Source organism: Hylobates moloch, unplaced genomic scaffold, assembly GCF_009828535.3.
Source record: "Hylobates moloch isolate HMO894 unplaced genomic scaffold, HMol_V3 SCAFFOLD_13, whole genome shotgun sequence".
NCBI classification, from domain to species: domain Eukaryota; kingdom Metazoa; phylum Chordata; class Mammalia; order Primates; family Hylobatidae; genus Hylobates; species Hylobates moloch.
Window position 1 is genome coordinate 91,090,420 of NW_026652288.1, and position 23,614 is coordinate 91,114,033.

Consider the following 23,614-nt stretch of genomic DNA (forward strand, 5'->3'; position numbering starts at 1 on the left):
GGTTTTGGTCACTCTGCCTTGAGAGCCTATCTCCACAGTTTTCACTGTCACTCACACATCACCACTTCCTACTCTCTTCTCTGGGCTGATCCAATAATAAACTCCAGTCATCTTTGATTTCCACCAAAAAAACCTCTTCATACAAGGTATATGTGTAGAGCAGACCACTAGAGGTTTGAGGAGATGGTCTGTGTTCATAGCACAGTAACAACAAAGCAGAATCTTAGATTTCATCATTCTTAAAAAATACCCTCAGCTATCTGTGCTGCTTGGGGGTCCAAGTCTCCCACAATATTGTATATGCCCTTTTCTCTTTCATTTCACTGCTCACTTTATTATGCAGAAAAGGTTAGCTCTTTTTTAAAAATCTATTCTAAAGTAGATTCTGGCAGCCCCATTGCACATCAGCAGACTTATTCTTGTGCTATGTCTCACTCTTTGTTCTTCCCTCCAGCCACAGGAAAAGAGCAGAATAGTATCAATGTTTTCCCCCACTCTTATCAATTAGCCTGCCTCCCTTAGAAGAGGAAAAAGGCTACAGTCATCTTGGGTTTTAAATAGCAGGGTCTCTCTCTCTCTTTCTCCCTCCCTCTCTCTCTCTCTCACACACACACACACACACACACACACACACACACACACAATATAGTTTGAATACTTAAATACCTTATACTAAAATATAAGATATTGTATATAATACCCTAATCCCATAGTCTCCAAACTGTGTACAGAGGTGGCCCAGGGCACCACAAGTGAATTCTCAGAGGTGTCATGAGATATTTTATATTTTTGAGGGAATCAGACACTGTGCAAACTACCATCTCTAGGTGGTTCATAGTTTCAATATTAGATCATACTACATTCCTTTTAATAATTTCATATCTTTACAACGCTGAGTTTTCTGTGGTTGCTTTTATAAAAAAAGCAAGTAACATTCTAAAATCAATGTGTAACAAGAAATTAGAATGTTGGGAACCGATCTGATTCCAAGGATTGAGAAGTTTTGCAGTGGTCAACTGGTATAGACATCCCATTAGTAAGTAATTACAAATATTTTGGAATAAAATATAAATATTTTTCTTCATATATGTACACACACATACACATGTACGTAAATATATATTTATATATAACCTTTTAAAATATTACTAAGTTCTTTGGACATACTTATTAACTTCTTAGGACCTTATTTAATACAAGAATCTACTAAGTATTTCCTTTGGCCTGGGGTGTTGTGAAAAACATACCAAGAAAGTCTGAGGAACTTTGGCTCTACTTTTTTATACATATGACAGCTAAAAAAAAATATATATATATATTTAACATTACCAAAAGAAGGTAACTAGAGTAACTAATACAAACATCTAGGGAAATCATTAGTATAGAAAGCATTAATTCATGAGAACATTATTGTAATTAACATTACCTCCTTTTTAATGTAAGTACCTGAAAAACTTTAAAGGGCATTTCCATTTGTGCTGCTATAGCAAAATATCTGAAACTGGGTAATTTATAAATAATAGAAATTTATTTTTTCATAGTTTTTGGAGGCTGCAAAGTCTAAGATCAAGGCATCAGGGGGTTCATTATCTGGTGAGGGCCCAGTCTCTCATTCCAGGATGGCACTTTGCTGCGTCCTCTGGAGCAGATGAACATTATATTTTCACAGGTGGAAAGCAGAAGGGCTAAAGAACAAAAAGGGGTGACAGCTCCCTTGAACTTCTTTAACAAGGGAACTCAACCCATTCGTGAGGGATCTACCCTCATGACTCAGTCATCTCCTAAAAGCCCCGCCTCTTAACACTATCACATTAGTGGTTAAGTTTCAACATATGAATTTTTGAGAGTACACAAACGTTCAAGCCATAGCAGGTATAAATCAGGAAAGTCGCTGGAGAAAGTCAAACACTAATTAATAAAACTGTTTGGAGAAACAAGTCACTATGGTTAGTTAAATCTTTCTCATTAACTGAACATTAATGAAAAAACATGTTGGCCATTTGTCTGTCTTTGTATGTACAATTTATGAAATATAATTTAATTTTCTTTTGGTGACAAATTAACTTAATAAGAGGTTAAATTCTTTTCCCAGTGCTAAAATAGTAGTGAGTGGCAGAACCAGCATTTGAAACCAGACATTCAGGCTCAAGCACTTGGATGCTGAGCTCCTCTCATTAGCATCAGGATCTTTAGTCTCATCAGCAGTTATTTCTGGACCATAGGTGTTGGAGGTATTAAACATTGGCTTGAATATTACTTGATTAAAGGACACCCCCCTGGAATTCAACTTTTGAAAGTACTAGTGGAATTGTAAAAAAAAAGAAAAAACTAAAGTAGAAGTCAGAGCCTTAGGTTTTAATCCCAGGTCTACCACTTCCTAGCATTTAAACCTTTTTGATCTCATTACCTTTCCTATAAAGTGGGTTGTTGTTAGAGTCAAATGAGACAATACATAAAAGAGTTCTCTGCACATTGTGAATACTGAGCATTAACATCATTTCTTTTTCTTATTTGACTCTTTCTGCTAGAAGTGGAGTGTAGAAAGAGAAAAAAAAAGACTGGGTATGGTAGCTCATGCCTGTAATCTCAACACTTTGAGAGGCTGAGGCAGAAGGATCACTTGAGCTCAGGAGTTCAAGACCAACCTGGGCAACACAGCGAGACCCCATCTCTACAAAAAATTAAAAATTAGCTGGGCATGGTGGCATGCACCTGTAGTCCCAGCAATTTGGGAAGCTGAGGTGGGAGGATCTCTCGAGCCTAGAAGGTCAAGGCTGCAGTAAGCCATGATCATACCACTGTACTCCAGCCTGGGTGACAAAGTGAGACCCTGTCTCAAAAAAAAAAAAGAAAGAAAGAAAAGAAAAATAATAATAAAATAAAGAGTCAATTACATGACTTTGTCTACTCTATATTATAGTTATTCACATACATTTCCCCCGTTATATTTTCTAAGTCATGCTATATTTCCCATCACCCCCTGAGCCCATCATTAACCTTTGTGATTCTCATTTGCTGACGAATAGTGACTCATTCATAATTTTAAAAAGAATCAGTGGAAAGCATAATTGGGTTAACCCAACAATTCTGCTTCTAAAAATACTAAGGCAGTCTTTCCCAAAGTGCTAGGGGGAACATTAATTATATGAGAGATCAATGAGGATCAATACGTTTGAAAAATATCATATATTAGATTCCACCTTAGAAAGTCAATGTTAATGGGCATATGTATTAAATGCTCTGAGAAATACTGCAGGAAAGAAGTTCGTTCAATTTGTTCTACCTCTTCATTTTCGAATTCATTGATCACCCTCCTCCCTACCAACAAATGATTTTTTGCCTAACAGCTGTGTTATACTGTTTAAGAGTATGAGCTCTGGAGTCACATTGCTGGGTTCAAATTCTCCCCAGTACAACTGTTATGCCATGTGACTTGACTTCTCTAATCCTCACCTCTCTCATCCATAAAATGGAAATAATACTAATCAAACTTCAAAAATTTGCGAGTATTGGATAAGAAAATGCATGTAAAACACATACTAAATGTTCAATAAATTTAGGTAAAGTTGTTAACATTCCTCAAAATTAGTGTTTGTAGACTATAATTTGAAAATGCCATCATAAGTAAACATATAAAAGAACAAAAATGCATATATAAGTAATTGCTGAGGGTCTATAAAGTGCTACTGAAAACAGGAAATTTATTGTAAGGCTTCCAGGTAGCATATGTCTGTGAAAAGGAAGGAGATTATTTGCAATCTTGGCAATTTGAGTTTTCATTCAGTTAGGAAGGACCAGGCAGCTGCTGTGGCCACTGCTGGGATCTGCTGATGTCTCTGTAGATGTCTGCAGGCACACAGATGGTCCACAGGACAAAGGAAAAGCTGGTGCTCAAAGACAGATAAAGGAAATGCAGAGAGAGAAGGGAGTGCTGACTGCTGCTGCTCCTCTTACCCCAATCAGTGGAAGGGAACACCTGTATCTCCATTAATTCAGTCTCCTTCCTTAGCTCATGGAGAGAAAAGATGTTCTTCTTAGAAGTTACTATTGTCAAAGAAAGATAAATCATATTCTCTATCTTTAAAAACAAAGTACAGAATTATGTAGTAAAAACAAAAACTGATTTTCTTCTAAAATACAGGGTTGGGTAAAATCATAAAAGAAGACAATACAGAGTAATACAGTAGGCTTCTTTTAGGTTGGTGGGTTAGAAAATTCCTAAGGAGAAATTAAACAACTAATCTTGCTGTTGTTCATATATTCGTATGACCATTACTTTTCCATACAGCAAAATATTTTACATGCTACTGAGGAACTTTAATTACAAAAACACTTCAATGTAATTAATAACAATTTCTTCACATTTATGCAATGGGAAAATGGAAGATTTTCTCTATGTTAATGCACAGTTGGCAAACAAATAGTTATACTTGACTCTAACAACCAAATAGACTTTTTGTCTTAAACAAAATGAAATATTACATTTTCTACAATATACTTTGGCTACATGCTTTTCTATGATTAAGCTGTCTCTTCAATGTATTAGTCACACAATTTATACCTGGATAAGGTTGTATGGCTCATCAAGAAATCTTTATGTGACACAGAGTTACATAAGTAGGCTGCCTGATGTATTATTTCTTTTCTGAATGTGATGATGAGCATTTGATTCATTTGTTCATGTCTCTCTAAGGATGATTTATCAATGTCAATGCCACTTAGATATCTGAGAGCAGTTAATGTTGCTTTGAGTAAATATGGCAGCCCTACTAAAGGTATCCAGGGAAAATATTGCTTCTTATGTGGCTAAGTTCATTTAGTTTGTGACTGAAACTCTAACAAGTCAACCTCAAGAGCTTATTGTATTTTTTGTAAGCAAACTGGAGAAACTCTCTGGAGTATACAAAAAGTATTCCCTCAGTTCATATGTTACATTTGTATAAATCAACTTGCAGAGCCAAGAAAAATAATGTAAGCCTGAACTCTTGGTTTTTTCCTTTTTTCTTGCATGCAATAGCAGTTTGTTTTGTTCTGAAATTAAAAGCATCTTAAATTAGAAACTACTGTTTTTGTACAAATTAACATATGTAATTTTAACCATGGCATCTTTTTAAATTCATCAATATAATCAGATATTATGCCATCCTCTGATAGTTCTCTCTTGAATCAGGTCAATCTCAAAACTTTGCTCTTGCGAAGTAGCTGCAGAAATGAAGCCAGCTCCTTCAGCAGGATCTGTTTGGCTGCCCAGCCTCACTGATGTGAGGGAAGGGAAAAACAGGCAGTCTAGAAGCCTCTCCTGGTGGGAGGGGCTCAGGAGTTGATAGGTACAACCTCACAATGTCAGAAATTGGAGTTTGTTGAGATTACAGGTGAGGAGATAGTGCTCATGTTAATTTTTTTTTCTTGGAAGTTAGTGCTGCATGCAAACAATCATGGATGTATATTGGTACTTATTCAATTGTCACTGAAAAAAATGTGTTCTTATTGCATTCTTGTGAGCAGAAGGAGATTTTTCAGTGGGCACTTTTGCTAGAGCTGAAGAAATATGAATACTGTCTTTCATTGTCCCAAAAATACCAATATATTTTATCTCTTGGTCTTTTCTTATCTGTTATCCTCTTTCCTTTTTACCTTTTTTGTTTTAAAAACTCTCAAGGTATTTCTGGGTTGAGGAAAGTTGACTCCATGCAGAAATCAAAATGTATCACTCAATTTCCAAAGCAATTGCATTTATCTGTAGGCAAATACCTAGAAGTCAGGTTTCTTTGACAATTTAAAAAAAAATGGATAAAAACATTCAAATAGCATAAAGGGCTTCTGTGGCACTGTGTTCTGTGTTGTTGCAGCGTATTAATACAGAACTCTTCAGAGTCTTAATTCACTTCAGCAGCCCCTGTAAAAATTTATGCCAGAGAGTGAGAGAGAAGGTTGGCAGCCAGAGGACTAGAAGCCAAATGCTTCCTCACTGGCAGTGGCATCTGGATAGGAGGTTGGCCTGCCTCCGGGACTCTTGGCCAACAGCACTGTTGTCTATACAGACGGCTGTGTATCTGTTCAAGAGTCCAACAACTGTGTGTGTGTGTATTTTGGTAAGCTATTATTTCTGGGCCAAAGATTTCCATGGCATTTTTGCATCTGTTGGCACCAATTCTATATTTGGCTCCCTTCATTCCCACCCGCTGCTACTTTTTAGTTTTCTGATCAAAAACATTGCACATAAATGGAAATGTATTAAGGGGAGAAAAAATATTTTTAAAGATTTTTCTTAAACCCAACAAAGCGTATATAGATATGACATTGACATTATTCCAGACGGGACATTTTCCTTTCCACAAGCAATGAATAATGTTAAAATTCTAATCTCAGTGCAAACATTTTTCTTGATCCTTTAGATAGAATCTAATTATAGAATTATCAGAAGTTACTTTAATCAGCAATATAATGAACCATTAAGAAATGCAAAGTCAAGCTACTCTTTCAAGGTTTCCAAAGGAATAATCATTTTATAATTTTATAGAATATAGTTAATGCAATATGATACCAGGAGTTGCCAAACATCGAATCAACTGGCTTGTCAAAATCCTTCTTTACTGTGCAAGGTTACAAGCCTTTACTGTGCAAGGCCAAGGTGTTGCCTTTTAAGGTTGTACTATCCCAAACTTATTTGTTTTGAGGATATTTCCACACTAATTCAATTCAACTAACATCTCTTGGATAGTCCCTTTATGTAAAATGCTGGGGGATGCAAAATTGAATAAGATGTCTGTCTTAGAGTGTTCTTTTTTAATGAAGAAAACTGAGAACAGACTTGTCAACAAGTCACAAGAACATCAGAAAAAAAGACATAAAATTCAATGGAGATCCAAAGTACAATGCAGCACATATCAGGAATGTGGCAATAAGAAAATGAACTCCATTTTTATGTGTATCTTCTGGAAAAAATTTAGTTGAAATTAGTGTTTTAAAACTGGAAGGGTCCGCCGGGCGCGGTGGCTCACGCTTGTAATCCCAGTACTTTGGGAGGCCGAGACGGGCGGATCACGAGGTCAGGAGATCGAGACCATCCTGGCTAACACGGTGAAACCCCGTCTCTACTAAAAATACAAAAAATTAGCCGGGCACGGTGGCAAGTGCCTGTAGTCCCAGCTACTCGGGAGGCTGAGGCAGGAGAATGGCGTGAACCCAGGAGGCGGAGCTTGCAGTGAGCCGAGGTCGCGCCATTGCACTCCAGCCTGGGCGACAGAGCAAGACTCCGTCTCAAAAAAAAAAAAAACAAAAAAAAAAACTGGAAGGGTCCATGGGAATCATGTAATTCTGAATCTCTCCTCTACATTTTGTTGATGAGGACACTTATTTGGTCATGGTCTCACAGTGATTAATACTAGGACACAGGTCCAGTTCTCTCTCAATGCTACTCCTCTTGATTTAAGAGTTAAGACATACTTAAAATGAAATTTGCAGGAAAATCTTTTAAAATGCTATGGCATAATTTCATGGAATAATAATAAACAGTAAATAATTCCCATGACTAGAGAATCACTATGTGATGTAAATGAGAAATGGAATAGAGTTCCTGCAATCACAGACGGTTCTCTTTGACTAGAGTGGCTAGAGCAGGACTTCTAGAAAGAGCACTCAAAAATGACTTATAGAGGGCCGGGAGGCTCATGCCTGTAATCCCAGCACTTTGGGAGGCCAAGGCGGGTAGATCACCTAAGGTCAGGGGTTCACAACCAGCCTGACCAACATGGTGAAACCCCATCGCTACTAAAAATACAAAATTAGCCGAGCATGGTGGTGCATGTGTGTAATCCCAGCTACTTGGGAGGCTGAGGCGGGAGAATTGCTTGAACCCAGGAGGCGAAAGTTGCATGAATTGCACTTTCGCCATTGCACTCTGTCCTGGGTGAGAGAGCGAGATAAAATAATCTTCTGCTCTAATTCAGCATACCAAGTGCCATGTCTATAGGAACAGAATATTCCTATTGTATTTCTCATTGACAGGTTAATAAATTAGATTTTTAGGCTTCTGCATCAACCTTGTGCACTTAATTAATATGAGTTCATTCTTAAAAGATCTGTTCTTGAGCAGGCTAACTGCTTTTGCATGTTTATGATGAGGGTCACAGTTTAACGCCTTGCTTCCCAAAGTATGGTCCTCAGGCCAGCAGCATCAGTATCAGTAGGCAACCTGTTGGAAATGCAGAGTAGACCTACTAAATCAAGAATTTATAGTCTAACAAGATCCCAGACAATTTGTATGTATTTGTCCCAGGTATTTCTAAAATTTGAGAAACACTACTCTTGAGCAGGAACGAGCAAAATTTTTCTGGAGAAGACCGAATAGTAAATATTTTAGGTTTTGTAGAATATATGGTCTTTGTTGCAACTACTTAACTCTGCCGTTTTAGTACAAAAGCAGACACAGACAATATGGAAACCAGTGAGCATGGCTATGTCCCAATACAACTGTATGTGGACACTGAAACTTGAATTTCATATAATATTTATATTGCAAAATATTTTTATTTTTTTACCCACTTAAAAACCTTTCTTAGCTTGCAAGACCTTACAAAAATAGAGGGCAAGCCAAATTATCCTACTGGTAATAGTTTGCCCATGCTTTGCTCTGGACCAGAGAAAACTCCATTAGGGTCAAGTCATCCTATGAAGTGAGGCATTCCCTATGGACCCATCCCCAATTCCCATGTGCCAAGTGAGACTTTTCCTCTTTAAATTTTCAGAGATGGGCTGGGTGCGATGGCTCACACTTATAATTTCAGCACTTTGGGAAACTGAGGCAGGAGGATTGCTTGAGCTCAGTTCGAGATTAGCCTGGGCAACATAGCGATAACCTCATCTCTACTAAAACTGAAAAAAATAAAAAAATAAGAAATAAAGGTGTGGTGGTGCACGCTTGTAGTCCCAGCTACTTAAGAGGCTGAGCTGGGAGGATCACCTAAGCCTGGGAGATCAAGTCTGCAGTGAGCCGTGATCACGTCAGCACACTCCAGAGTAGGTGGCAGAGTAAGACCCTATGTCAAAATAAATAAATTCTCAGAGGCAGAATACCTTTTTTGTTTTTATCAAACTTGATAAAGTATAATTCAATACTTTCAAATAAGTTAACATTTAAATTAAGACATTATAGGACTACAGGAATTCTGGAATATAGATGCAAAACTGGATAGAGAATGAGCTGATTCTCTGGGAACTGTAACATAATTTGGAATATCAATGTTCTAGTCAAACAAGCAATTTCCACTTTGTTTCATGTGGTTACCTGGGTTCTCTGACCACAAGCAGCATGAAGAAGTGATAGACCAATGAACCCTACTACAACCATAGACTCATACGCACCAAGGATGAGCAAAGTTTAGGTAACAAAGTGCAGAAAGAAGCAGGCATAGACTACCTATTACCTAATTTTTTATCCATGTTTATATGTCCCAAATGGCAGGAATATTTGGTCTCTTAACTCCCTGTCACCATTTGTGCAGCAGGATATCCACTTGGAAGCATGCCACAATCACCAGTCAGCCCTGCCACCACTTAGTTCGTCTGTCAGCCACAGAAATGTTTTGGCCACCACCACTGGGTTTATTTTTTCCAGTGAGATAAGGCAATTGACCCTGCACTTCTAATGAGTGGTATAAAGTAAGCTGATAGATTCCGAATATCATTCTTACTGTCTGAATTATTAGATCTTTTTCTCCTCAACTGGATTAACTAACAACAAAAAAAGTGTTTCAATCATGATACTTTAAGTAACAAGTTTAGCTAACGATAAAGCTCCCATATGTGATGTATGTAAGTTTCTAGACATCCATTTCACATTAATAGTTCCATCATCCGAAGGAACGTTTACTGTTTTTATTTTCATGACACAAATTTCTAATTTTATGTATTTATCCCCAGTTCTAAAGTTTGAAGACACACACATAATCACCCTGAGGAACTTTTTTTTTTTTTTTTTAAACAGTCTCACTCTGTAGCATAGGGTGGAGTGCAGTGGCGTGATCTCAGCTCACTGCAACCTCCACCTCCTCGATTCAAGCAGTTCTCCTGCCTCAGTCTCTCAAGGTATCTGGGACTACAACTATGCCACCATGCCCGGCTAATTTTTGTATTTTTAGTAAAGGGGTTTCGCTGTGTTGGACAGGCTGTTCTCGAACTCTTGGCCTCATGTGATCTTCCTGCCTCGACCTCCCAAAGTGCTGGGATTACAGGCATGAGCCAACACACCGGGCCCAGGAACTTTTTAAACATGCCCATGAGCAAGGGGCTCCCCAAAATGAATAGAATCAGAGTACCTAGTGGTGGGTCCTGGCATCTCTATTTAAAAAAAAAGTTTACCTCGCTTGACCAGTTGCAACTTTCGTACCTCTAAGAAGTATTTGAATAGCTTAGAGTAGCACCTTGGGATATCTACTACCCTGGGATATTACTAATCTTAGTTTTTACTCAGGAACAAATGAGCGTAATCTTGTTTTGCTTTTTAATTTCCATTGTTATTTTGGAGTCTGTGGAGAAAAAATTAATTTAATTGGTGTTAAAGCAATTCATCATATGAAACAGAATATGAGAATAATCTGACTATTCAAATTTCAAACTGTTGTGTTAATAGTAATTAAATTGTTAATCATTGAGCCATGTCTATGCCAGGCACCATGCTAGGGTGCTTTACATACATTATCTCATTTAACCTTCTCAGTAACTGCATAATACAAGCTGGAAATGCCCTTACTTTGCACGGCAAAAACGGAAAGACCAGACAGGTTAAGTAGCTTATCCAAACTCACAGCTAGTTAGCAGGACCACAATTTGATTCTATGTCTTTAGGATTCCAAAAATCCACAATTTTAATCTCTCCATATATAATTCAAGAATCCAAAAGAACCACAGTTAAGGCAAATAGCTTCTTTGACTATGACCTAAAAAAAAAAATTAATTAAAAAAGTAAAATAAAATGAATTGGGTTCCTTTCATTACTTATACTTTGCTTGCCTGTGCACATAACTCGACTCTTGGTTAATCACCAGTTAGCTCAAACAGGTTAATCACCTCTTGACCAATCTGTTTGAAACTGGTCAATTCAGTAGAAACAATTAAGCTGGCAGCAATTTTGAATAGCTGCCTCAGGAAAATGGTCCCTTCAGTTCTGGATTGAGACATGGGGTTAGGATAACTCACACTGCCAATGTTTCCAGGGAAAATATCCAATGCAAGGAAGGGGGAAAGAAACAATTAAAACTAAAAAACAAGCGAACATCACATATCTATATGTTTGTGACTATGGTTTTTAGCATAAACATCCCTTAATAGTTATTGTACATACATGTAAATGGGTATAATGAATATATGTATGTATGTGGATATGTATACACACACAAATACACACACAGATTACTAGCAGGTGAGCATAAATTAAACCAAGTGTGAATCCTGTTATTTTTTAATCTTTCTTCCACACCTGGTGAATTTAAACCCCTATAGGTCATCTTGTCAAAATACAATTTAGTTCTGAAATAAAATAACAGAACGGAAACCAACACGATCCATTAAAACTCACTGCCAATGTTGCCAGATAACTACAAAAAAATAGAGTGTCTCAGACAGAAATATCAATAACTTTAATGCGTGCAATTTGTTAACAGGGAAGAAAACAAGCAAACTTGCTCTCCGCTGACTGTCACTAATATTTATTCGTCCAGTGACTGTTAATCAAACCAAGTTTACAGTCCCGTACAGCACCTGTCACAGGTGCTGATCATTAATCAGCTATTACAGCAGTTTATTCTGCTGCTGACAACTCGCAATTTTCCACTGATTCAGCTAGTTTGTCAGGTGGGAATTATGGCATAGCGCATGTGACAAAACACATCACCCTTTTTTTTGCATTTTCAGGCTTCTCTCTCCTGCTTTCTCCCCCTTTTTAGACAAACAATATCTGGGAACTCAGAAGTAATAAGGCGGAATGCATAATTAATTACCCAGCTTGCTCTAATTAGGGATGAATAAGTTGTGTCCCTCTCATCATCACAAATGTGGTGATGGGTAATACCAGTTTATGCTGTATTAACTGCAAATATGCAATCCTTCTGAGAGCACTTTTGTTGATGAATTTGATGAATGTGACAATAATTAGCAGAGACAGATGAGAGCTAAATTACTACTGACAATGTAATGCTATCCTGCTCGAGGGCCTGGGAACGTGGCAGGATAACATGGCAGGGACCTGGGCCTCGTTTCTAATTAATAGTCTTTTTTTCTTTTTCTTTTTTTTTTTTTTTTTTTTTTTTTTTTGCCAGTGGGGGAAAAAAGGAGTAACGGTAATTGTTTTCCTCAAAGGCTGCAGGGAGTTATCAGGGTAATAAAGTTAATTAGCAGAACAAACATCCTTTCACTGCCTTACCAGTCTTAGGAAAAGAGGGTAATTCAGACTGCAGAAAGATATGACTAGATGGGATGATAAGAAAAGAAATTTTACACAGGAGGCCAACAGAGAAGAATGATTTTCTCCCTTCATTTATTTGGCTTGATGCATGGAAAGAAATTAGACAGCCTCTTCTTTCAGGTCACAAAGTTGCTCATGTAAAGGACTTTATTGTTATGATTTTGAGTTTGGGAAATAAAGTTAGCTTAGATAAACTCCACTGTTTACTTCTTTCTTTTCTAGGTAGTGATAGGTTTGTTCAATTTTATCTTTATTCAAGTGCATTTTCCTAATGTCCCAGGCATAGAAGTGAGTTCTAATATTTGCCAAAGAGAACATTTGGCTGCACTTTGTCTTATAGAAATCTGTTTTGTTCTCTGAATCTTTTGAAAAAAGTACGAAATTGTTCAGCAATTTCCACGAAGTAGTACTCTTTATTTTCCTGTGTAAATTTAAAAATTAAAATGAGATTTTTTAAATGTATGTAATCTAATTCTATTTTTGTAATCTCAAAAGTCATCTTTATTAAAATGTGGCAATATTATTTGTCATTTTTGTCGCAGCATTGTAGATATATGAGTAATCAATCAAAAAGGTGAATAGTTCAATGAATCTCAGTTTTACATATGGCTGTATTCAGTTTGGTCACATTGCTTAACATAAGTAGATTCAACATAATGGGAAAACATGCACCAGACATTCTGAAGACTTTGCAAGTTTATTTTTTCCTATGAAGATCATAAGTGGTTGGCCCCCTTCAAACACCATACATCTGAAGTGACTGTTTAGTATGAAGTAAGTAACACCAGGATGAAAGCCTGAAGCTTTCTAAAATAATATCCACAAGGAAGTGTCTATGATTTTTGTTCCTTTTATGTACATTTCCAAAAATTTTCATTTCATATGTAAGTTCTGCATATTTACCATGCATATAAATGTGCACACATTCATTTATTGTTAGAGCTAAATGAAACACCTTTCACATGACTCTGTGTTTAATTCTAAGTTAAGAACATAAGGAGTTGAGTGGTGAATTTCTACTTCTGTGTTTGACAGTATGGCACCAGGCTGACTTTTCAACAGAATCCTATACGGATAGACTTCCATGAAAAATGGGTGAAACTTCTAACAAAATGGCCTTTATTCCTAATATCCATATTACTAAAGTACTGTACTAGTCCCTAAGGACAAAAGTAGTATAGAGGACATAACACTGAACGGACTGGGTTGTTTACTGGCTGTGCTACCACATGTGTATGATTTGCATTGTCCTTATCGTTGATTTGCTCATCTATAAAACTGGTTACCCTGCCCTGCCAACCTCATAGGCTTGCTGTCGAGCACACACACATACACACACACACACACACACACACTCTCTCTCTCTCTCTTTCTCTCTTTTAGATTGCTGTTTTATCTTGTATCCTTAGCAGCATTTTTAATTTTTTGCCATATAATCAAACTTTACCTTTAAGTAGGAAAATTCTAGAACTAAAAGAAGCATTCCATGCTACTTTCCAACAACGTGTAACATTTTAAAACAAGTTCACTTACCAAAAGGGAGACAAACTATGAAAGAAGTAACACAAAAATACAAATGCAAAATTGCTTTTTTCTAGAAATGGTCTAAAATTTTTATTGTGAGAGAAAGAATAACAGGGAACACATTTGTTTGCCTCCTTTGGGACCTAGGACAAACGTATTGAATATTCTGGTCCTTTCCCCTCTAGCCACTACTTCCTTCATTGGACTGCAAGGTATTTCTGTTTGGAAAAGTAATGGAGTCCAGTCAACTTCATTGATCTCCAAGGACTGTCAAAATTATAAAACTTGCTGTGGAGCTCTGACATGCCAGAAGCTGCTAGAAAAAGAAGTTTGACATTCAGAAACTTATAAAGAGGTTCTACTCTTTGGATAGAGACCAAAATTATACTTTGAAGTAAGTAGTAATTTCCAATATTAGCCCACTGGGTGAGCTAAAAATGCCTCAGTTAGATTTGCCAGAATTAGAGACTAGATTTGTTAGAATTAGGGGTTCACTAATTAGATGCCCTAGGCACTAGCCATAAGTACTATTGGTATTATTATGAATCTTTAGGAATTTAATTCTTTCTTTGCCTTTTTTACTCTGAATTCCTAAGTCATTGTTTTAAAGAGTATTTTGACCAATTCCCAGTTTATAAGGGTTCTGCGGCATTTTTGCTTCGTGTATGAGTTCAGAGGAGTGTTAGTTGGCTAACTAATTACTAGGGACTAAAAATAAACCATGGTTTATTATTTTCCAATTTTGAATTACAAAATTATTTAAATGTCTATAATCGAAATGCTACATTACTATGTAATGAAATTACAATACTGCTTAATGACATTAGGAAACTGCATGCAAAAAAATATTTGTACACAAGGTGGTGATGTTAGCAACCAACTACAGTACTTTTATTCTGCTAAAAACCTCAATAAATAACAACAGATTACTTTCCCTAAGTGATCCCCAAAGGGCACGTTTAGTTGTTCATATAATGATAGCATGTAAGGGCACAGAGCCACATGGAAAACCAGTCAGCACGTGTCATTAGAGTAGCAGAGAAAAAAGAGAAAAAGGACAAATCACAAAATAGAGAATAACTGCTAAAGAGTAAAATTATGTTTACAAGTAGTAAAGACTCAAGAATTCAGCCCTTAATACATAAGTTTCTATTGACTCCTATTTAGATATACATGTCCAAAGAGTTACATTCTAAGTGTAAAATTGTCTCTGTAGCTCTGATAAAATATACCTACTTTCCAGACAGCTTTCCGTCTGAAAACTTTTGCCTCCCAAGCCTCCCCCTGCCTTTATAGTTAGGTTTCCTGATCCCAATCCTAACTACAACCTTGGTCCACTGAGGACTATCTTTCCCTCTATTCATGTTCCTTGTGCACAAATGCAAGTTTTCATGTTTCTATTAGTATACTTCAGAACAATTAAAAATTGAAGGTGTGAAAATAAGTCATAAACATTATTTCTCATGAAATATTTGACCTTATAAATTCTAAAATAGAAATTAATACAAGCCAACATTAAAACCAGCTCATATTTCTTATAAAGTGGTACATTAATAATGACCTCTGAGGCATAAGTAATTAATTTTATTATATTTATCCCCCAAATTCATGTATTTGTTATAGTGAAATGTATTTATTCTCAAATACTTTTTTTAAAGTAAATGATGTCATCAGCAGGAACACAGAACTTGTTAGGTACAAGGTAGAAAGCCTATGTGCCATGAACCAGAAAGGTAGGAAGGTGTATTTTCAATTTTAAGATTCTTCTCCTAAGATGAAAAGAGCTGTAATTGTTTTTGCAAGTAAGAAAGCAAAATATCTGTTCTTGAATTATCTAAGGATGAGTCAGAAACTTAAAGCCAAAGGAAAGTAATAAATAATGACAACAGATGTTTGTAAACCTGTGCTCCCCTGTTCAGTGTTTGTATGTGTTGTTTTGCCTTGATGTGCTGTCAGCAGCCTCTCACCTGGGAGTAGTGATAACTTATCAAAGCCCAAACAGTTCCTCTTCACAACAGATAGATAATAGTCCCTTTCAATTTATCATACTGGAAGTCTAAAAGAACCATGGGAACGATTGGTCAGGTGACAGCTTGATGGACAGTTTGACAGCCCTTAAAGCATCATGGGAAATGGTTGTCACCTGATTTTCAGAGCGACCAGAGAGATAACCTTCAGAATGATGAGGGAAACAAAAATCTGAATATGTGTATAAGATCCAGTGCCAGCATCAGTGCTCACTTAAGTGATAATAGGTATGAATTTAGATGACTCAAAATGTTGTTATCAAACCTGAGGGGTTTTCCAAGTCCAGAAGTGCCCGTCATCTCTTTAGATGCCTTTTACATTTTTATTCAAATGTCATTTCAAAAATATATACATAATATAGGGCTTTCATTTTAAAGAGACACAATCAAACATACTAAATATTTAACCACATGTTAAATATATTAGCTGACCACTAATATTCTCCAGATTTCAAGTCTGCTTTCCTTTTGACAAACTCCTTGTATACCATATCCTAAATATAGTTTGCATACTGCAATTCTAATTAAGAAGGCTATTATAAAAAACATCATATTGATCAAATTTTACAGACAGGACTAACTCAGACCCATGAAGATCGGTGTAGTGTTAGTGCAAAAAAAAAAAAAACAAAATAAAAGAAATCAATTTGAAGATCTCAGGCACAAAAACTTTTGAATCTATATTAATTCACTCATGCAGCCAACAAACATAAATTGAGCACTTACTGCATGCAAGGGTCTCTGCTGGACGTATAAAGATGAGAAAAATAAAAGCCCAGTTTTCAACAGCTCACAGTTTGTGAGTGAGGATAGACAGTTTAAATGATAGTAGATGGCAAAAGAAATCATCAGTCCAAATCCACTGCCTTTTAGTTGATGAGGCTTACACACAATTGCTGACAACAGTGTACCTTCTGTATTCTCTTGTATATTGTATATGCAGTTTACAATAGTTTTGTGGTCTGACCTAAAGACATACTCCCTGGAAACTGGGATTCCAAAGGGGAAAAAAGAAATAAGGATTCAGTGTTTATACATTTATTGAGTGCACTCCAACATTGAAGAATGATTTCAGAAATGGTAAGGAAGTGAAGAGACTTGAGATGAAGTTTCCACAATTGAGTAGGACCCTAAACCTCACAAACTCTCTGTTCCTTAGATATTTGAGCTACTTTTTTTTTCCAGAGCAGACACTCAAAAACTTAATTTTAAAATTATATCTAATATACAGAAAATCTAGAATAATACAAAAAACTCCTTTATACTCTTATTTCAAAATTTATTAATCATTAAGATTTTGCCACATTTGTTTTTATCATTCCTGTTCTCTCTCTCCTTCTTTCCTTCCTTTATCCCCATTTAGCTATCTGTATATTTTTCAGTAATGTTAATAGGAAGAAATGAGAATAGATTTGTGTCTGATTCATCTTTATACTTCTTCACAAAGCCTGGCAACTGCCTTGTATATATGTAATAAATATTTTTGAATGAATGAATGATGAATAATATTCAACCTAGATCATGTCTTTGATCTTTTAGATTTGTGTTTATACATAAATACAAAATGTACTTATTATTTTTCTAAACATATAAACATTTTCTAAACATGTAATATTTCATAAAATACTAATCTACCCCCCAAAACTATGTCCGATCAATGGGTCTAATAAACAAATAACATAAAATTTTTTTTAATGCAGCAGGAATGTCAAGTGACTTTCCAGAGAAAGTAAAAGATAAAAGCTTTAGGTGCTGCTGGCTCTTTGTCCTGTTCTGGGACAACTGTAGATGCTGGACAAAAAAAAAAAGCGGGGATTTAAAACAGAAACTATCTTTCCGAAAAACACTCTAGCACCATTGTTGAAATTGGTACCATTTGGCTGCTTGACACTTTTGGGATAACACTCTGCTTTCACAAATTTTGAAGCTTTGGACTCACATTCCAACATGATTTTTCAAATCTAGTTGTGCTAAAGCCAGACAAGCCAGACAAATAGTGAGAGCACCCTCCGTGTTTTCCAGGGAACTGAAAAAGAGCCAGTAAATAATTCAAATAACTCTTACCAACAAAATGTTCTACATGTAATTCTTCACACGAAGACACATTATTTGGAAAAATATGAATCTGAAGTTTGCAAATGAAAAACAAAATGCTTTTGAGTACCATATGCAAATTTAAATACTTGGAGAGTGATAAAAACACATTGTGCTTATTTCAAATTGGGAGGGCAAGATGTGGGAGGGAGATGTGTCATAATTGATACATGGACAAGGTCCAAGATGCTACAGAACAACTGAATTCAGAATCATTTCTGAATCAGAGCTGTGGTTTAAAATGCTTTTCCTTTCCTTGTTGAAATATACCCATGGAACATCAAGTTATAACAAGTCCCAGATGTAGTTCCTAGTTCACCTGATATGAATTAAGTTTCATTGTTAACAACTAATGTCCTTATTTAAGCCAACGAAATAAGCTAAATATAAAGCCAGTACCAAGCCTCATAACATCTTTCATAGTAATGCCAAAATCTGTGGTCTGGAAACTTAGAATAAATACTAAATGTGAAATTTTCAATCAGACACACATTTTCTCAGAAAAAAAAAAATCAGACAAAAAATTCCACAAAAAGGAAAAAAAAGATTTGTTAGTTAATTCATAAAACCATACGACTTGAAAAAAATTACATGCACTTTTCCATTATACATTTCAAAATATAAGGTCAGCTTGACTGTTAAGCGGCATTTTGGAGGGCATAAAATCTTACATTATTGGCTAATGGAAGTTATATGAATTGCGGACTTTTTAAGCACCACGTGTACTTAGAGTGTTAAAGTTGGGGATCTTTTGATTCAAAGCTTGTAAGTTCCACTGTTTAGATTCTTCCACTAAGGTATAACAGAGTCTCTGTGTGACACACAAAGGAAACTGTGTGTCTTGTGACTGAGATTAGGGTTTTTAAGTTATTTATATAACCTCTCTTCTGTCAAGGCATGTACACTATGCTTCAAATGTGGGAAATTCTGGATTCATTTCTCTTATTTTTCTGGTTGCATCTTTCCAAATTTGGTAAGTCTTGGTATTCTAAATGCAAAAAGCTTTTTGTTAGGTACCTTATTTTATATAAACTTTTTTGTCATTTAATTACTTTTAGTGATTAAACAATATGTAGCTTACATAATTAGAAAATGGTTTTAAGGTTCCAAAATCCTCTGAACTTGTCGTATTTATTCCGTACCTTTCTAGTAAACTGGAGGCTTCTCAGAGTAGTGAATAAATGAGTATGCTGTTTTTTTTAAAAAAAGATATTTAGAAATTCATCTGATTTCCTCAATGCCAAAAAGCAACCATTAAGAGCCATTAAGAATTATACCTGAGGCGGCCGGGCGTGGTGGCTCACGCTTGTAATCCCAGCACTTTGGGAGGCCGAGGCGGGTGGATCACGAGGTCAGGAGATCGAGACCACAGTGAAACCCCGTCTCTACTAAAAATACAAAAAAATTAGCCGGGCGTGGTGGCGGGCGCCTGTAGTCCCAGCTACTCGGAGAGGCTGAGGCAGGAGAATGGCGTGAACCCGGGAGGCGGAGCTTGCAGTGAGCCGAGATCGCGCCACTGCACTCCCGCCTGGGCGACAGAGCGAGACTCCGTCTCAAAAAAAAAAAAAAAAAAAAAAAAAAAAAAGAATTATACCTGAGGCTTAATACCTAGGTGATGAAATAATCTGCACAACAAACTCCTGTGACACAACTTTACCTGTATAACAAATCTGCACATGTACCCAGAAACCTAGAATAAACGTTTTTAAAAAAGAATGTTACCCTGTTGTTACAGCTTTTGTGACTTCTTTACAGCTAAAAATGTTTAATTTTTGTCATAAAAATATGAAAATTGAGAAAAGTAGGGGGCTATGGCAGGATATCTCACTAATACTATTTTAAACATTTGCTCTTACATTATTTAAGCTACATATTTAAATTTATAAGCCCATGTTTTGAGTGCAGAAAAGGGATTCTAGCTTTTTATCCAATTACTCCTCAGAGTTCTGATTTATAATTATTCAGAGATTTATGATAAAATTTCTGAATTTCATATATGCTGAATTATCATAGGATTATCAAAAATAGCACCTTACATGGTTCAACTTTCACTTGTACTAATTCATTCTCATACATTACTCTTTTGAAGGATGTGAAAGGCAAAGAAAACAAAGTTTAAAGTAATTCTTAGAATCCAAGTAGTGTTAGTACCCACATTAGCACATTTTTTTCTAGACTGTTTAACTATAATGAAAACTCAAAGTGGAAAGTGAAATTATGCCCAACCAAGTGACTATTTTGTGTGCATTATATCAAATAAACAGTTTGACTTTTTCCACTGAGTATGCTTAACTGACAGTTGTTTTGGAATTTTACAGGCACAGCCACAGTGTTTTTACAATCAAGCTGTGCTTCCCGTTATCTGTTCTATACGGCACTTTAAACTCTCCACTTGCTTTCTAGCCTTATAGTTAACAAAGAACAAATGAACGTCATTACGTTCCACCCTTGTAATGTTCTTTATCTGTCATCTTTGAAAATTTCTCTCACCTCCTCTTTTGTCAGCCAAGAAAGATTTAATTTGTTCTTATTTCTTCCTCTTCACCATCTTAGCAAAGTTACTTAAAGTTCTCTGAGACTCAGTTTCCTCATTTATAAAGTCGAAATAACTATACATACTTCGATTTGTTAGGAAGATTGAAGATTACTGTAAGTAACTGCATACTACGTACTGTGACACAGTCTGCTCTCCATAAGAGGTCATTCCCTCATTTTGATTAATATTGAAATTCTTATTGACTGACTTGTATCGAAAGACACATTATTCAATGTCTTAAACAAACGTCTTTTCTCAATTATACTGAAGCCAAGGTGTCAGCAGGTAGTAATATTTCTTCTGGATCTATTCATTAAAAAGGACTGAACACAAACATAATCCTGAATCATAAGACTCAACATTGCCAATGCTCAGAAAGCAGAATCCTCCCCAAAGACAAAAAAAAAGAAAGATTGTTGCCCACCTTATTTTAAAAGACCAGTACAAATCTTCACTTAAGAAGTTTCACCTACAATTCCATGAAGCAGTAGTAGAAGAACATTTGGATTATGTTGTCCGAGATATTTATATGGATATCCGAAAACTTCAAAAGATATTCAAGGTATCATTAACATTTTGTTACTATGACATCAAGGAGGAAGCTGTCACAAAACGGTAACAACACAACAAATGCTTATTCAGTGCCAGGTATTGTGCTCAAGAATTTGACATGGATTATTGTATTTAATCCTCACAACCCTACTGAGGTTGGTATTACTATTAATGTTACTTTATTATCATTTTGCAGATGAGAAATATAGTCACGGTTAGGGCAAGCAGCATGGTCAAGCACGGACAGTGAGTGTTGGGGCTGAAAATTGAAGTGATCTACACAAAACCCATTATCCTCATTTGGACATGAGCTTTAAAAATGTCTGTTTTTTTTTCTTAAAGAAAAAGATATTCTTTTTATTTTTTATTTTTTATTTTTAATATACTTTAGGTTTTAGGGTACATGTGCACAACGTGCAGGTTTGTTACATATGTATCCATGTGCCATGTTGATTTCCTGCACCCATTAGCTCGTCATTTAGCATTAGGTATATCTCCTAATGCTGTCCCCGCCCCCCCACCCCCCACCCCACAACAGTACCCGGAATGTGATGTTCCCCTTCCTGTGTCCATGAGTTCTCATTGTTCAATTCCCACCTATGAGTGAGAACATGCGGTGTTTGGTTTTTTGTCCTTGCGATAGTTTACTGAGAATGATGTTTTCCAGTTTCATCCATGTCCCTACAAAGGACACGAACTCATCATTTTTTATGGCTGCATAGTATTCCATGGTGTATATGTGCCACATTTTCTTAATCCAGTCTATGGTTGTTGGACATTTGGGTTGGTTCCAAGTCTTTGCTATTGTGAATAGTGCCACAATAAACATACGTGTGCATGTGTCTTTATAGCAGCATGATTTATACTCCTGTGGGTATATACCCAGTAATGGGATGGCTGGGTCAAATGGTATTTCTAGTTCTAGATCCCTGAGGAATCGCCACACTGACTTCCACAATGGTTGAACTAGTTTACAGTCCCACCAACAGTGTAAAAGTGTTCCTATTTCTCCACATCCTCTCCAGCACCTGTTGTTTCCTGATTTTTTAATGATGGCCATTCTAACTGGTGTGAGATGGTATCTCACTGTGGTTTTGATTTGCATTTCTCTGATGGCCAGTGATGATGAGCATTTCTTCATGTGTTTTCTGGCTGCATAAATGTCTTCTTTTGAGAAGTGTCTGTTCATGTCCTTTGCCCACTTTTTGATGGGGTTGTTTGTTTTTTTCTTGTAAATTTGTTTGAGTTCATTGTAGATTCTGGATATTAGCCCTTTGTCAGATGAGTAGGTTGCAAAAATTTTCTCCCATTCTGTAGGTTGCCTGTTCACTCTGATGGTAGTTTCTTTTGCTGTGCAGAAGCTCTTTAGTTTAATGAGATTCCATTTGTCAATTTTGGCTTTTGTTGCCATTGCTTTTGGTGTTTTAGACATGAAGTCCTTGCCCACGCCTATGGCCTGAATGGTATTGCCTAGGTTTTCTTGTAGGATTTTAATGGTTTTAGGTCTAACATTTAAGTCTTTAATCCATCTTGAATTAATTTTTGTATAAGGTGTAAGGAAGGGATCCAGTTTCAGCTTTCTACATATGGCTAGCCAGTTTTCCCAGCACCATTTATTAAATAGGGAATCCTTTCCCCATTTCTTGTTTTTGTCAGGTTTGTCAAAGATCAAATAGTTGTAGATATGCGGCATCATTTCTGAGGGCTCTGTTCTGTTCCATTGATCTATATCTCTGTTGTGGTACCAGTACCATGCTGTTTTGGTTACTGTAGCCTTGTAGTATAGTTTGAAGTCAGGTAGCGTGATGCCTCCAGCTTTGTTCTTTTGGCTTAGGATTGACTTGGCGATGCGGGCTCTTTTTTGGTTCCATATGAACTTTAAAGTAGTTTTTTCCAATTCTGTGAAGAAAGTCATTGGTAGCTTGATGGGGATGGCATTGAATCTATAAATTACTTTGGGCAGTATGGCCATTTTCACGATATTGATTCTTCCAACCCATGAGCATGGAATGTTCTTCCATTTGTTTGTATCCTCTTTTATTTCATTGAGCAGTGGTTTGTAGTTCTCCTTGAAGAGGTCCTTCACATCCCTTGTAAGTTGGATTCCTAGGTATTTTATTCTCTTTGAAGCAATTGTGAATGGGAGTTCACTCATGATTTGGCTCTCTGTTTGTCTGTGATTGGTGTACAAGAATGCTTGTGATTTTTGTACATTGATTTTTTATCCTGAGACTTTGAAGGAGATTTTGGGCTGAGACAATGGGATTTTCTAGATATACAATCATGTCATCTGCAAACAGGGACAGTTTGACTTCCTCTTTTCCTAATCTCCTGCCTGATTGCTCTGGCCAGAACTTCCAGCACTATGTTGAATAGGAGCGGTGAGAGAGGGCATCCCTGTCTTGTGCCAGTTTTCAGAGG

The 23,614-nt window shown here is 36.4% G+C and overlaps 1 long non-coding RNA gene across 4 annotated transcripts in view; it reads left to right on the top strand.

Moving 5' to 3' along the window:
* Positions 1-991: 991 nt before the first annotated feature.
* Positions 992-23,614, top strand: part of LOC116481280 (uncharacterized) — a 209,640-nt gene continuing 187,017 nt past the window's right edge. For 3 of the 4 annotated variants that reach the window (XR_009209277.1, XR_009209278.1, XR_004251461.2), the window contains exon 1: positions 14,017-14,378. This is a non-coding gene — a long non-coding RNA (uncharacterized LOC116481280). Of the gene's footprint in view, positions 1,037-14,016; positions 14,379-23,614 lie in introns of those variants that run through there. The other variant, XR_009209276.1, reaches the window with a different exon arrangement.